The sequence below is a fragment of the Leptonychotes weddellii genome, chromosome X, assembly GCF_054177405.1.
Source record: "Leptonychotes weddellii isolate Sample4059 chromosome X, ASM5417740v2, whole genome shotgun sequence".
NCBI lineage: Eukaryota > Metazoa > Chordata > Mammalia > Carnivora > Phocidae > Leptonychotes > Leptonychotes weddellii.
Window position 1 is genome coordinate 78,673,994 of NC_138385.1, and position 13,515 is coordinate 78,687,508.

At 38.8% G+C, this 13,515-nt stretch overlaps 1 pseudogene; it reads left to right on the top strand.

The window, feature by feature from the left end:
• The first annotated feature begins 8,194 nt into the window (after positions 1-8,194).
• LOC102732161 (large ribosomal subunit protein uL23 pseudogene) lies at positions 8,195-8,669 on the top strand (annotated as a pseudogene).
• The last annotated feature ends 4,846 nt before the right edge of the window (positions 8,670-13,515 follow it).

Genomic DNA, 13,515 nt, shown 5'->3' on the forward strand with positions numbered 1-13,515 from the left:
AGTCTGCGACCTTATAGGTCACCTGGCTTAATACCGTGTTCAGATGTTTCCAGGGCAAAGGGGATCATTTCACTGCAAACAAGGCACATGAAAACACTTCTTTCTCTCATGAACACCAGTGTCAAACAGGACAAAAACAAAACTGAACCAAGCATGTGATTGGCTTTATATAGGCATAAATCTAGAGACATATGGAACAAGTTGATGACTGAGGTAGAGGGCAGTTTCTAAGCCCCTGTTGTTCCAAATCTTTACAGTCTGGCTTCTTTATTATTATTATTATTGAAATTTCTTTGAAGTGCTGCACATTTATAGTGCTGTCTATGTTAACCCCAATACTCAATGAAAAATCCAAATATAGACAGACTCCAACTTAAAAATACATCAAGTCCCCAAACTCCATTTCTAAGTTAGCTGTTTTATTCACAGTGTGTTCACCCATAGAAAGAGTGTTACAAAAGGCAGCAAACAGCATCCCCTCAGTTCATTCACTGCACACATAAAGGCTCTCTCTTTCTACGGCAAAGTTCCATGAGTTTTGACAAATTAAAAATGTGATATGCCCACCATTAGGTTATCATACAAAAGAGTTTCCTTGCCTCCTCAAATCCCCTTTGCTTCACATATTTAATCCTCACCGCACCCTGAACTACTGGCAATCCTGATCTATTTACCATTTCTACAGTTTTACTTTTTCCAGAGTGCCATATAGATAGAAACAGTCAGCATGTAGCCTTTCAACTGGCTTCTTTCACCTAGCAATGTGCATTTAAGAGGCTTTTATGTCTCTGTGTGTCTTGATAGTTAATTCCTTTTATTTTTTATTTATTTATTTTTTAAAGATTTTATTTATTTATTTGACAGAGAGACACAGCCAGAGAGGGAACACAAGCAGGGGGAGTGGGAGACGGAGAAGCAGGCTTCCCACGGAGCAGGGAGCCCGATGCGGGGCTCGATCCCAGGACGCTGGGATCATGACCTGAGCTGAAGGCAGACGCTTAACGACTGAGCCACCCAGGCGCCCCTAATTCCTTTTATTTTTAAAAATTATTAAGAGCAGTTTTAGTTTACAGAAAAATGGAACACAAAAGACAGAAGTTCCCATATATCTCTTCAACCTCCCGCCTCCAAGAGTTTCCCTATTAATGTCTCGCATTAGTATAGTACATTTTGTACAAATGATGAGCTGGTACTGATACTTTTTTTTTTTTTTTTGGTATTGATACATTTTTAAAAACTGAAGTCCATAGTTTACATCAGGATTCATTTGTTATGTTTTACACTCTATGGGTTTTGAAAAATGCATAATGACATGTATCCAGCATTACAGTACCATACAGAATAATTTCACTGCTCTTAAAAATCTCCTATGCTCTACCTATTAGCCCCCTCTCTCTCTCCCTATGAACCCCTGGCAACCAGTGATCTTTCTACTGTCTCCATAGTTTCACTATTTTCAGAATGTCATTAGTTGGCATCATTCAGTATGTAGCCTTTTCAGATTGGTTACTTTCACTTAGCAATGTGCATTTAAGTTTCCTCCATTCTTTTGCTGGCTTGATGGCTCATTTCTTTCTTTTTTTTTTTTTTTTTTTGGTGTGTGCACACGCAAGCATGAGTGGGGGGAGGAGGACAGAGAGAAGCAGACTCCTCACTGAGCAGAGATCCTGATGCAGGGCTCAATCCCAGGACCCTGGGATCATGAAGTGACCCGAAGACAGACACTTAACTGACTGAGCCACCCAAGCGTCCCTTGATGGCTCATTTCTTTTTAGCAATGATTAATATTCCATTGTGTGGATGTACCACAGTTTATTCACCTGTTGAAGGACATTTTTGGTTGCTTCCAAGATTTGGCAATTATGAATAAAATTGCCATAAACATAAACATTTTTGTGTGCACATAAGATTTCAGCTCAATTGGGAAAACACCAAGAAGTATGATCGCTAGATCTTATGATTAAACTATGTTTATTTTCGTAAAAATCTTCCAAACTGATAGTACTACTTTGTACTCTCATCAGCAATGAATGAAAATTCCTGTTGCTCCATCTCTTCACCAGTACTTGGTATTGTCAGTGTTCTGGACTTTAGTCATTGTAATAGGTATGTAGTATTTAGCAATTTCCCAAGGACACAATGCTGAGCATATTTTTAAAAACTTTTTTATTGAAGTATAGTTGGCACAAACTTTAAGAGCATATTTTTATAGGATTACTTGCCACTCGTATATCTTCTTTTGATGATGTGTCTGTTCAGATCTTCTGCCTATTTCATTAATTGGGTTGTTTTCTTATTGAGTTTTAAAAGTTCTTTGTATATTTTAGATATTTTATCATATATATGTTTTGCAAAGATTCCAAGTGTGTGGCTTTCATCTGCTAATAGTGTCTTTCACAGAGCAGTTTTAAATTTTTTTTTTTTTAAAGATTTTATTTATTTATTTGACAGAGAGAGACACAGCCAGAGAGGGAACACAAGTAGGGGGAGGGGAGAGGGAGAAGCAGGCTTCCCGCCGAGCGGGGAGCCTAATGCGGGGCTCGATCCCAGGACCCTGGGATCATGACCTGAGCCGAAGGCAGACGCTTAACGACTGAGCCACCCAGGCGCCCCAAGCAGTTTTAAATTTTAATGAAGTCCAACTTACTTTTTCTTTCCTGAGTCATGCCTTTGGTATTGTATCTAGAAAGTCCCTGTCAACCCCAAAGTCACCTAGATTTTCTATGTTATTTTGCATTTTAAATTTAGGTCATGATCCATTTTGAATTTTTGAGATTACAAGATTTGTATCTAGATTCAGTTTTTTGCATATGGATGTCCAGATGTTCCAGAACCATTTGTTGAAAAGATTATCTTTCTCCATTTTATTGCTTTTACCTCTTTGTCAAAGGCCAGTTGACTGTATTTGTGGGTATCTATTTCTGGGCTCTCTATTCTCTTCCATTCCATTGCTCTGTATAGCTGTTCTTTTCCAGTACCATATAGTATCTTGATCATTATAACTTTATGTCAGATCTTGAAATGAAGTAGTGTGAATTCTCCAACTTTGCCCTTTCTCAGTATTATATTGGCTAATCTAGGTGTTTCACCTTTCCACATAAACTTCAGAATCAGTTTGCCAATACCTACAAAATTGCTTGTTGGGATTTTGGGTGGGATTGAACTGAACCTATAGATTGAATTAAGAATAATAGAAATTGTAGCAATACTGACTCTTCTAAATCATGAACATGGGTTAGCTCTCATTTGGATCTTGATTTTTTTTCACAAATGCTAAGTAGTTCTCTGCAAAAATTCCTGTACATATTTTGTTAGATTTCTATGTAAGTATTTATTTATTTGGTGCCATTGTAAACAATGTTTTTTAAAAAAAATTTCAGACTTCAATTTTTCATTGCTTATTGACTTTTGTATAATGACCTGGTATCCTGAAACCTTGCTTTATTTGCCCATGTGTTCCAGGATTTGTTTTTTTTTTTCCAAGAGTTTCCCAGAAGACTGAAGATTTTCTAGATAAAGATCTGTGAGGGGTTCCTGGGTGGCTCAGTTCGTTGGGCATCTGCCTTCGGCTCAGGTCGTGATCTCAGGGTCCTGAGATCAAGTCCCACATCAGGCTCCCTGCTCAGCAGGGAGTCTGCTTCTCCCTCTGCCCTCCCCACCCACCCCCCGCCCCGCTCACTTGTGCTCTCTCTCCTTCTCTCTCTCTTTCAAATAAATAAAATCTTTAAAAAAAATCTGTGAATAAAGACAGTATTATTTTTTCCTTTATAATCTGAATAACTTTTTATTTCTTTTGCTTGTCTTTTTGCACTAGCTTGAACTTCCAGAATGATGTTAAAAGGGAGTGGTAAGAGGGGATACCCTTGCTTTGTTCCTTATTATGGGGGGAAGAACCCCATCTCTCACCTATAAACTATAAATTTTGGAGATACTTTTTTTTTAAGATTTTTAAAATTTTTAAGTGATCTCTACACCCAACATGGAGCTTGAATTCACAACCTGGAGATCAGGAGTCACATGCTCTACCAACTGAGCCAGCCAGGCACCCGTAGTCTTTTTTTTGTTGTTGTTGTTATGTTAATCACCATGTAGATATTCTTTATAAAAGTGAGAAAAGTTCTCCTCTATTCTTAATTTGCTGAGAGTTTTTGTTGTGAATGCATGTCGTATTTTGTCACATGCTTTTTCTGCAGGAACTGATATAACTATACGAGTTTTCTTCCTTAGCCTGTTGATATGGTGATTAAGACTGATGATTTCAAATGTGAACCAGCCCTTCATGCCTGTAATAAATTGCACACGGTTGTTGTTTTCTTTTGTTTTTGTTTTCCTTCTAGTGTTTATCCTCACTCATGTTTTCTAAGCTTCCTAGATTTGTGGTTTGGTGTCTGTCAATAACTTTGGCAAGTTCTAAGCCATGAATACTTGAAATATTTCTTTAGTTCTGTTCTTCTTTCTGCTTTTGACATTCCAATTACACATAATTTATGCCTTTTGATATTGTATGTCTGTTCTTGGATGCTGAGTTTTTCTCTTTGCATTTAAGTTTGAGAGGTATCCACTATCTACAGATAAGCCACTGAAGGTTTTCTTCATTTCTTTTCATTGTTGTTTTTTAAGATTTATTTATTTGAGAGAGTGAATACGACCGGGAGGGGCAGCCGGAGAGGGAGAGAGAATCTTAAGCAGACTCTGTGCTGAGCATGGAGCCCGACGTGGGGCTTGATCCCAGGACCCTGAGATCATGACCTGAGCCGAAATCAAGAGTCAGATGCCTGACCAACTGCACCTAGGCAATCCCCCTTTTTTTCTTTTTAAAATTTTATTTAAACTAATCTCTACACCCAACATGGGGCTCAAACTTACAACCTGGAGATCAAGAGTTGCACACTCTTCCGACTGAGCTAGTCAGGTGCCCCTGCAGGTTTTCTTCATTTCTGATACTGTTTTTTTGTTTGTTTCTAGCATTTGTTTTTGATTTTTTCTTAGCATTTTCATCACTTTGCTTACTCTACCCATCTACATCCATTCTTTCATATTGTCATTTTCCCCCCACTACCACTGTTAACATATTAATCAGTTATTTTTAAATTTCCTTTCTAATAATTTCAACATCTGTGTCATATGTAATTCTCATCCTGACACTTGTTTTATTTCTTCAGACTGCTTTCCCTTATCTTTTAGCACGCCTTTTCATTTTGTGTTGAAAGTTGGACATGTTGTATCAGGTAATGGGAAGTAAGGTAAACAGGCATTGTGTGTGTGTGTGTGTGTGTGTGTTTTATTTGCATTTAGTGTTTTTTTTAGGTTAATCTTCCTAGGAGTTCACCTGTACCTAATGTTTGGTGTAGTTGTAGTTGCCAGACATTTCTAACTCTTATAACGTCTTTACTTTTTTTTCTCCTCTTGAATTTCAGTTTCCTTAAGTATACTTCCTCAGGGGGAGTCTGTCTTGTGGCTCTTTCAATTGTCATCCACTCTTATTATACTGGAGCTCTATTGGGGAAGCAGTAACATGGGAATGGTAGAATATTCTACAGTTTTTTGGTTAAATCTGTCTTTGAGCAGCCCTGTGTATTGTGGCCTTTGCAAGAATTTCTCCAGTGGTACAGCTTTCCACTCACCCCCTCAGCTCCATATTGCCTTCCCTGGCTGCATCTGATTTCCTTGAAGTCCTGAATCTTACTGACTGTGCTCTCCTACCACCCCCCCCCCACAAACTGCCTTTTATGACTCAGGAAGACTGGAGGAGGCTGGGATGGGAGTAATTCCCTCCTCTTAGCTATGATAAGGCTTTGGAAAGTCCCCTTCCCTGTAGAATTTTGTTATGGAGAAGGCTTAGAATAGATTTCACAATGGTTACTCTTCTCTTTTCCTTGCCAGAGCCACGAGGGGATCTTTACTGAATCTCACCATTACAGTCTGATAATGTTCTTGGAGACAAAGCCCATAAAAGTGTAGAGGGTCTCCTAAGACTGTGGCCCTCCAAGAATTTCTCTCTCTTATGCTAATCCACACCCAGCCTCCAGCTGCTCATTGATATTGACATCTGCCTACCAGTTATGGTTCCCATTAACTTCTTCTCCAGGTAAACAGATCTTGGATGTGTCTCTCTGGATATGCTTGTCTATTCAGATTTTGAGGTAGCAGTTTGCTCTGTGATCTCAGTCCTCTGATGGGCCCAAGAAAAGTCATTAATTTTCAGTTTGTCCAGTTTATTCTTATAAGAATAGGAGCAACAAAGGGCAAACATTTCTATGTATAGACTAGGCTACTTATATCTATGAAAGTCAAATATAAAATATATGTTTTATTCTAGCCTATTCATAAAATTAATATTCAAAGTTAAAATATTTTTAGGAAGAAAGTTTTATGTCTGAGAACATATAAGGCAAAAGTAAAATAAAAGTACATTTGCACTAAATTTATGCCACTATAATTGCGTCTGTGTGAATTTGGTTCCAGCAAACATTTATATGCTTTAGACTATGTGTGAAACATGCCACTGTGCTCTACTAATGCAGAGATGCATAAGAGTAAAACCACCAAACTCAGGGAGCTGACATTCAGGTATAGATAGACCAGTGAAGAAAGAATATAGGTTATAAAGAAATATAAGCATAATGTTATAGGAAAAGTAAGGTGATGCTCAATATGAAAATGCAATTTCAGGGTCAGTTTTCCATGCATTCATTTATGTTTCTGTTCTAAGCAATTTGAAATGTTCTCAGTAATGGTGTTTTTCCCCTGCAGGCCATGTGACTTTGGAAGATGCCAGGGATATATGTTAGGAGGAGTTCTGCACATAAATTACATTAACATCAGGATTAATCCCCATTTCCCTCATCAACTCTCTGAAAAACATCTCTAATAGTGACATTTCTCTATCATCTTTTCTTATGGTCTAGTTTTTGATAGGAATACACATGTAATTCTCAAGAAAAGTACGTAGACTGGGGCGCCTGGGTGGCTCAGTCATTAAGCATCTGCCTTCAGCTCAGGTCATGATCCCAGGGTCCTGGGATCGAGTCCTGAATCGGGCTCCCTGCTCGGCGGGAGGCCTGCTTCTCCCTCTCCCACTCCCCCTGCTTGTGTTCCCTCTCTCGCTGTGTCTCTCTCTGTCAATAAATAAATAAAAATCTTAAAAAAAAAAAAGTACGTAGACTGAGATATCACAGCCTTAAAATGGTAAAAAAACAAACAAAAACTATTATTGCATCCTTGAAAAACAAAATGCAATTGTCTCAGAAGGCAGAGATAGGCACTCTATAAAGAATAAGAGTCACCTGACAGACACCAGGACATGCATTGCCTAGCAACCTTCTGTGATTTACATTAAGTCAGCAGGCTCCATGGTACCAAGGCGTAAGGAGATCTCTGTACTATTCTTCAAAATATTTATTAATTTTTTGGCTTCCGAAGTTTTACTCAGTTATTTCCCTTTGTTTTTATATTGTCCTCCTTGTCTGGGCAGGGGTTGAGATGTGTATGAACCTCCTTTGTATTTTGACAACACAGACAGACCACCTGCTTACAAAAACAATGCAACAACTCTGAGCTATCTCTCAGGCCACTTAATAAAACTCATTTTTCTTATGCCTCCATTATTTTTCCTTTTCTCATACCCTCACCTCAAAGACTGTATGTAACTCACTTATACACCACTACACCAGGTTACTGATTTTTCTGGATAAGTTAACAGTAGTATTTCTTGGCTTTTATAGTCTGTAAAGGTTAAGGATGACTAGAGCCTAAAAGAAAATACTTAAGTATTACCATAAATTTATTTATTTATTTATTTATTTATTTATTTATTTATTTATTTATATAACAGAAACCTCTTTAATTTTATTTTAGGATTTTATTTGTCAGAGAGAAAGAGAGAGCGCACAAGCAGGTGGAGTGTCAGGCAGAGAGAGCAGGCTCCCCGCTGAGCAAGGAGCCTGATGCAGGGCTCTATCCCAAGACCCTGGGATCATGACCTGAGCCAAAGGCAGATGCTTAACCGAATGAGCCACCTAGGCGTCCCCTACCATAAATTTTTAAAATACATTTTTACTTATTAAGTAATCTCTACCCCCAATGTGGGGCTTGAACTCATGACCCTGAGATCAAGAGTTGCATGCTCTTCTAACTGAGCCAGCCAGGCACCCCAGTAGTAGCATAATTTGAAAGTGAAAACAATACCCCTTTCATGAAGATGGCACTGAAGGTGAAGAAGGAAGCCCTGGCCTCTCCCAAAGCCAAAACCAAAGCAAAGACTTTGAAGGCCAAAAAAGGGATGCTGAAAGGCGTCCACAGTCACAAAAACCAGAAGATCCGCACGTCACCTGTATTCCCACAGCCTGAGACCCTGCATCTCCAAAGGCAGCCCAAATATCCTTGAAAGTGCACCCCAAGGAGAAAAAAGCTTGACCACTATGCCATCATCAAGCCCCCCCCACCCGACTACCAAGTCAGCCAAGGAGAAAATAGAAGACAACACACTTGTGTTCACTGTGGATGTCAAGACCAACAAGCACCAGATCACACAGACTGTGAAGCTCTATGACCCTGATGTGGCCAAGGTCAACATCCTGATCAGGCCCGATGGAGAGAAGAAGATATATGTTCAACTGGCTGCTGACTATGATGCTTTGGCTGTTGCCAACAAAATTGGGATCATCTAAACTGAGACCAGCTGGCTAAATCTAAATTTTTTCACCACAAAAAAAAAAAAAAAAAGAAAAAGAAAATGGAAAAAAATAAAATAAAATAAAAAAATAAAAATAACATCTTATTTTTATTCTTCAGGGGACTACCATTTGTTCTTTTTCACTAGACAAAAAAAAAAAAAAAAAGATGTGCCCAAGTGGAAGACTTACCAGAGTCCCCTTCAGAGAATAAGCAGTGGTATTGCAGACTCAGCGTTCATGCTAAAGCCTGCTGCCGAACAAGCAGTGTTTCCTGCCCTCTCTTACTGCTCTCTCATAAAAACTGTGCAAATTTTAAAAGGACCAAAGGTTCTTACAATTCTTAGCACACTGCATTCCTCTCCCCATACATTTGCTCTCTTTAACGGCCTTTAAAATGTCTCTGTATCTCTAGCTTCCCTTTCTAAATGCTACAATGTGAAACTTGAATGGCTTCCAAAGCGAGCCCTTAGCCTTGCCCTGCACACACTGGCCCGCTAGCCAGTGTAATTACAGCGGGGCCCGAGGCTGGCCTTTGTGACAGTCACACTTGAGCTCCGTCTTTCCATTGGTAAGCACACTGGAGACAGTAAAAGATGAGAAAATAAAGCTTTACTTGTCAAGTTGCAGAAAGGCAGAGTTCTCTTCCTTTATTAAAGGGACTTGTTTGGTAATTATGAAAATGAAACCCTGTAGTTCTAGGTTTTTATGGCCTTATCAAGTACCTCATGTGTAAGATGAGCTAACCATATGATCTGTTCTTCCCCCGAGAAGTGAGGGCAGGTCTCCCGAAGTGAGAGCAGACTGGCAGGAGCCTTCCTTTGTGGCAGGTGGAGGCAGTGGACTCGCTCCTCTTCTGTGAGGATCAGAGCTGCCAATATCTATGTCTACACATTCCCCCTAGATCCAGTGGGGCTTATTTGAGGTAGATTTGAAGGATGCTTAAGAAACATTAGCCTAAAGCCTTAGAATACATGGTCTCCATCTCGGTGATTTTATCATTAAAAAGTTTTTGGAAGAGGGAGCACGCGAAAAAAACAGAGGCTAAATATACCAAATGTTCTCTGGGTCGTTCTAATATTTTCTTGTGAGAATAAATTAATGAATATGTGGATTATGGGTAACATACTGCTAAAAAATCCCTCTAGTCTTTTGAAAGCCACAAAAAAGGACCAAATGATCCACTAATTTCTTTCATTTAGCATTCATTGATCATCTGAAGCACAATGTCCAACATGTGATCAGAAATACAAATGTTAAAAACAGCTTCTATATCATATGTTTAAGAAAGACACAGTCAATCAGAAATACAAATGTTAAAAACAGCTTCTATATCATATGTTTAAGAAAGACACAGTCACACAGCCACAGGAAAGTGGCATATGTTTGTCATAACAAATTCCAGATGCTAGTTTGATGTGCTAGTTAATTCCCTGGGATTATTTGATGTCAAGTGCTTTTACATATTTGGCTCTTCACCACTTTATTCCCCATTATTCAGCTTATGTTATTTAAACCTGAAGAAAAAAAATCAAAATAAGTAAAGACATTATGTTCAGTAAGCACCTCGTAAGGATCATAGGCATCAGGAGAACTTGAGGCTTTATCTCTTCCCCCAAGGGAGCTACAAACGGAACAATGAGGCAATTCCACACCTATGGAATTCAAATACTGTTTATCTGAAATATCCAACAAATGGAGGCTATGGTATTTTCTTGACTTGAAGTATTCACATGATTTCTTCCATTTTCCATCTGGCTTTGCATAAACAGACCCTTCCTGAAACCCTAAGCTTCAAACACTTGGAACTATAAGAAAAAATGGTAGTAAAACAAACACTACTGTATTTCCATATGGCTTCTTTACCAGGCCTACAAACTCTTATTTTACAGCCCTAAGATCAGCCAGGACACTCTATTTCCTGATACTTATCATGTATTTTAAAATGCTTTTTTTGTAAAATTGATGATTAGTATAGAAAATTCAGAGGGGCGCCTGGGTGGCTCAGTTGGTTAAGCGACTGCCTTCGGCTCAGGTCATGATCCCAGGGTCCTGGGATCGAGTCCCACATCGGGCTCCCAGCTCGGCGGGGAGCCTGCTTCTCCCTCTGACCCTCTCCTCTCTCATGCTGTTTCTCTCTCGCTCGCTCTCCAATAAATAAATAAATAAAATCTTTAAAAAAAAAAGAAAGAAAATTCAGAAAATCTAGAAAACGATAAACAAGTAAGATAACCTAGAGTTCTATACTTTACAGAGAACTTTATTTTTGTGTGTTTACTACAAATATTTTATATCTTTTTGTTTTTGCTATGTTATCATGACCATCTTTTCATATCCTTAAGCATTCTGTAAAATCAATTTTATTGTTTATATAATGTTTTATTGTATTCTAGCAATACATAATTTATTTAACTATCTCGCTATAGTTACGAATCTGTTTTTAACATTTTTAAATATTGTAATGTAGTGCATGTACTGCAACATAATTCTCTGATTCATAGCAGATATATGCTTTATTAATATATTTATCTTTTTAGTCATCTACTATCCTTGTCTTGGCTCACCAACAGTCTCCATCACACTCTCTTAGAAACAGTGATTAGTCAAGAGGTGTTATCATTACCTAAGTAGGTTAATCTAAGACATTTTCTGGGTTGATAGAGAGATGTTAGGAGAATAGGAGAAGAAATGCTCTTTTACCTCTGGAGTTGCTAAAGCAGGGAGGATGGGACTCTGCTGCTGTTGGGGGCCATGTTTTCTTCTTGCGAGGAAACCCATCTGAAGAATGAAGTCAAGTAAAATGATAGATGGAGTCCAGGACAGTCCTGGCATATTCTGGTTATTACTGCCTGACCTTGGGCCCTGGCGGTATTGCAACTCTTCCTTCAATTTTGTGAACTTCCTTAGTATTCTTTCTAACTTTAGGAGCAGCCACATTTCCACTTTTTGCTTGAATTATTTAGGGTTGAGTAGTCATCACTTAAAACTGAAAAAAAAAACCTTATTTGGGCATCTCATGATTTTTTTTAAAGATTTTATTTTTAAGTAATCTCTACACTCAACGTGGGGCTCGAACTCACAACCCCGAGATCGAGAGTCACATGCTCTATTGACTGAGCCAGCCAAGTGCCCCTAATGATTTCCTTCTGAAGACTGCTTTTTAGGGGCAGAATTTATGGCTAAAAGAATAATAATATTTCAAAGTTCTTGATATATACTTCAAAACTGAATTCCAGAAAATTAACATCAGTATGTACTCCATTAGTAATGAATGTATGCCACAGACAGGTTTCTGAAAAATCCCCATATGATAATGCATCTGTGGGTTTGAGGCTGTTTATAACTCTGAATCTTCATTTTATTTATTTCATCAATAATTACAGATCAGCTGCAATAGTGTGCCAGGAATTGTCCAAAATTAGAGTATGAAGATGAAGAATACAAAAGCCTAACTTAAAGGAGCTCACGTCCAGTGGGGGAAGAAGAAGACTTCCCATCCGGATATAGCATGAGGTGATCCATGATATAATAAAATAACATGCTTGAGAAGTGAGCAACCAGGAGGCTATTAGCACCCAGCCTGGCTCTGCAAGAGTGATAAAAGGTATAGAATCTTAAGAGTATTTTTAAATAAGAAGTGTGGAGTAGACGTAGCCATAGTAAAGATCTGAGCAAGCCTCAGAATCCCTAACAGAGTTAAAGGAAGGTATTTCTCTTGCAAAGCAGTCAGTAAAATCACCACACAAAATCAGTTGTATTTCTATACACTAAAATATCTGAAAAAGAAATAAAGAAAACAATCTTAACTATAATAGCATCAAAAACAGTAAAATACATAGGAACAAAGTTAACCAAGGATGTAAAAAAAATCCATACACTGAAAATAAGACACTGAGGAAAGAGATTTAAAAAGATACAAATAGGGGCGCCTGGGTGGCTCAGTCGTTAAGTGTCTGCCTTCGGCTCAGGTCATGATCCCAGGGTCCTGGGATCGAGTCCCACATCGGGCTCCCTGCTCAGCGGGAAGCCTGCTTCTCCCTCTCCCACTTCCCCTGCTTGTGTTCCTGCTCTCGCTCTCTCTCTGTCAAATAAATAAATAAAATCTTTAAAAAAAAAAAAAAGATACAAATAAATGGAAAGATAGCCCATGTTCATGATTCAGAAAATTAATATTGTTAAAATGTTCATATTACCTACAGTCATCTACAGATTCAGGGTAATCCCTAACAAAATTCCAAAGGCATTTTTCACAGAAATAGAGGAACAATCCTAATATTCCTATGAAACTACAAAAGACCCTGAATAGCCAGAGCAGTCTTGAGAAAGAACAAAGCTGGATACACTGAACTTCCTGATTTCAAAATATATTACAAAGCTACAGTAATCAAAACAGTGTGGTACTGGCATAAAAAATAGACATGGACTGGGGCGTCTGGCTGGCTCAGTGGGTAAAGCGTCTGATTTCAGCTCAGGTCATGGTCTTGGGGTCCTGGGATCCAGCCCTGAATTGGGCTCTACACTCAGGGGGGAGTCTGCTTGTCCCTCTCTCTCTGCCCCTCCCCCCTACTCAGGCTCGCTCTCTCTCTGTCTCCCTCTTTCTCTCAAGTGAAATAAATAAAATCTTAAAAAAAAAAAAAATAGAAACAAGGGCGCCTGGGTAGCTCAGTCATTAAGCATTTGCCTTCAGCTCGGGTCATGATCCCAGGTCCCGGGATCGAGCCCGGCATCGGGCTCCCTGCTCCATGGGAAGCCTGCTTCTCCCTCTCCCACTCACCCTGCTTGTGTTCCCTCTCTCGCTGTGTCTCTTTCTGCCAAATAAATAAATGAAATCTTAAAAAAAAAA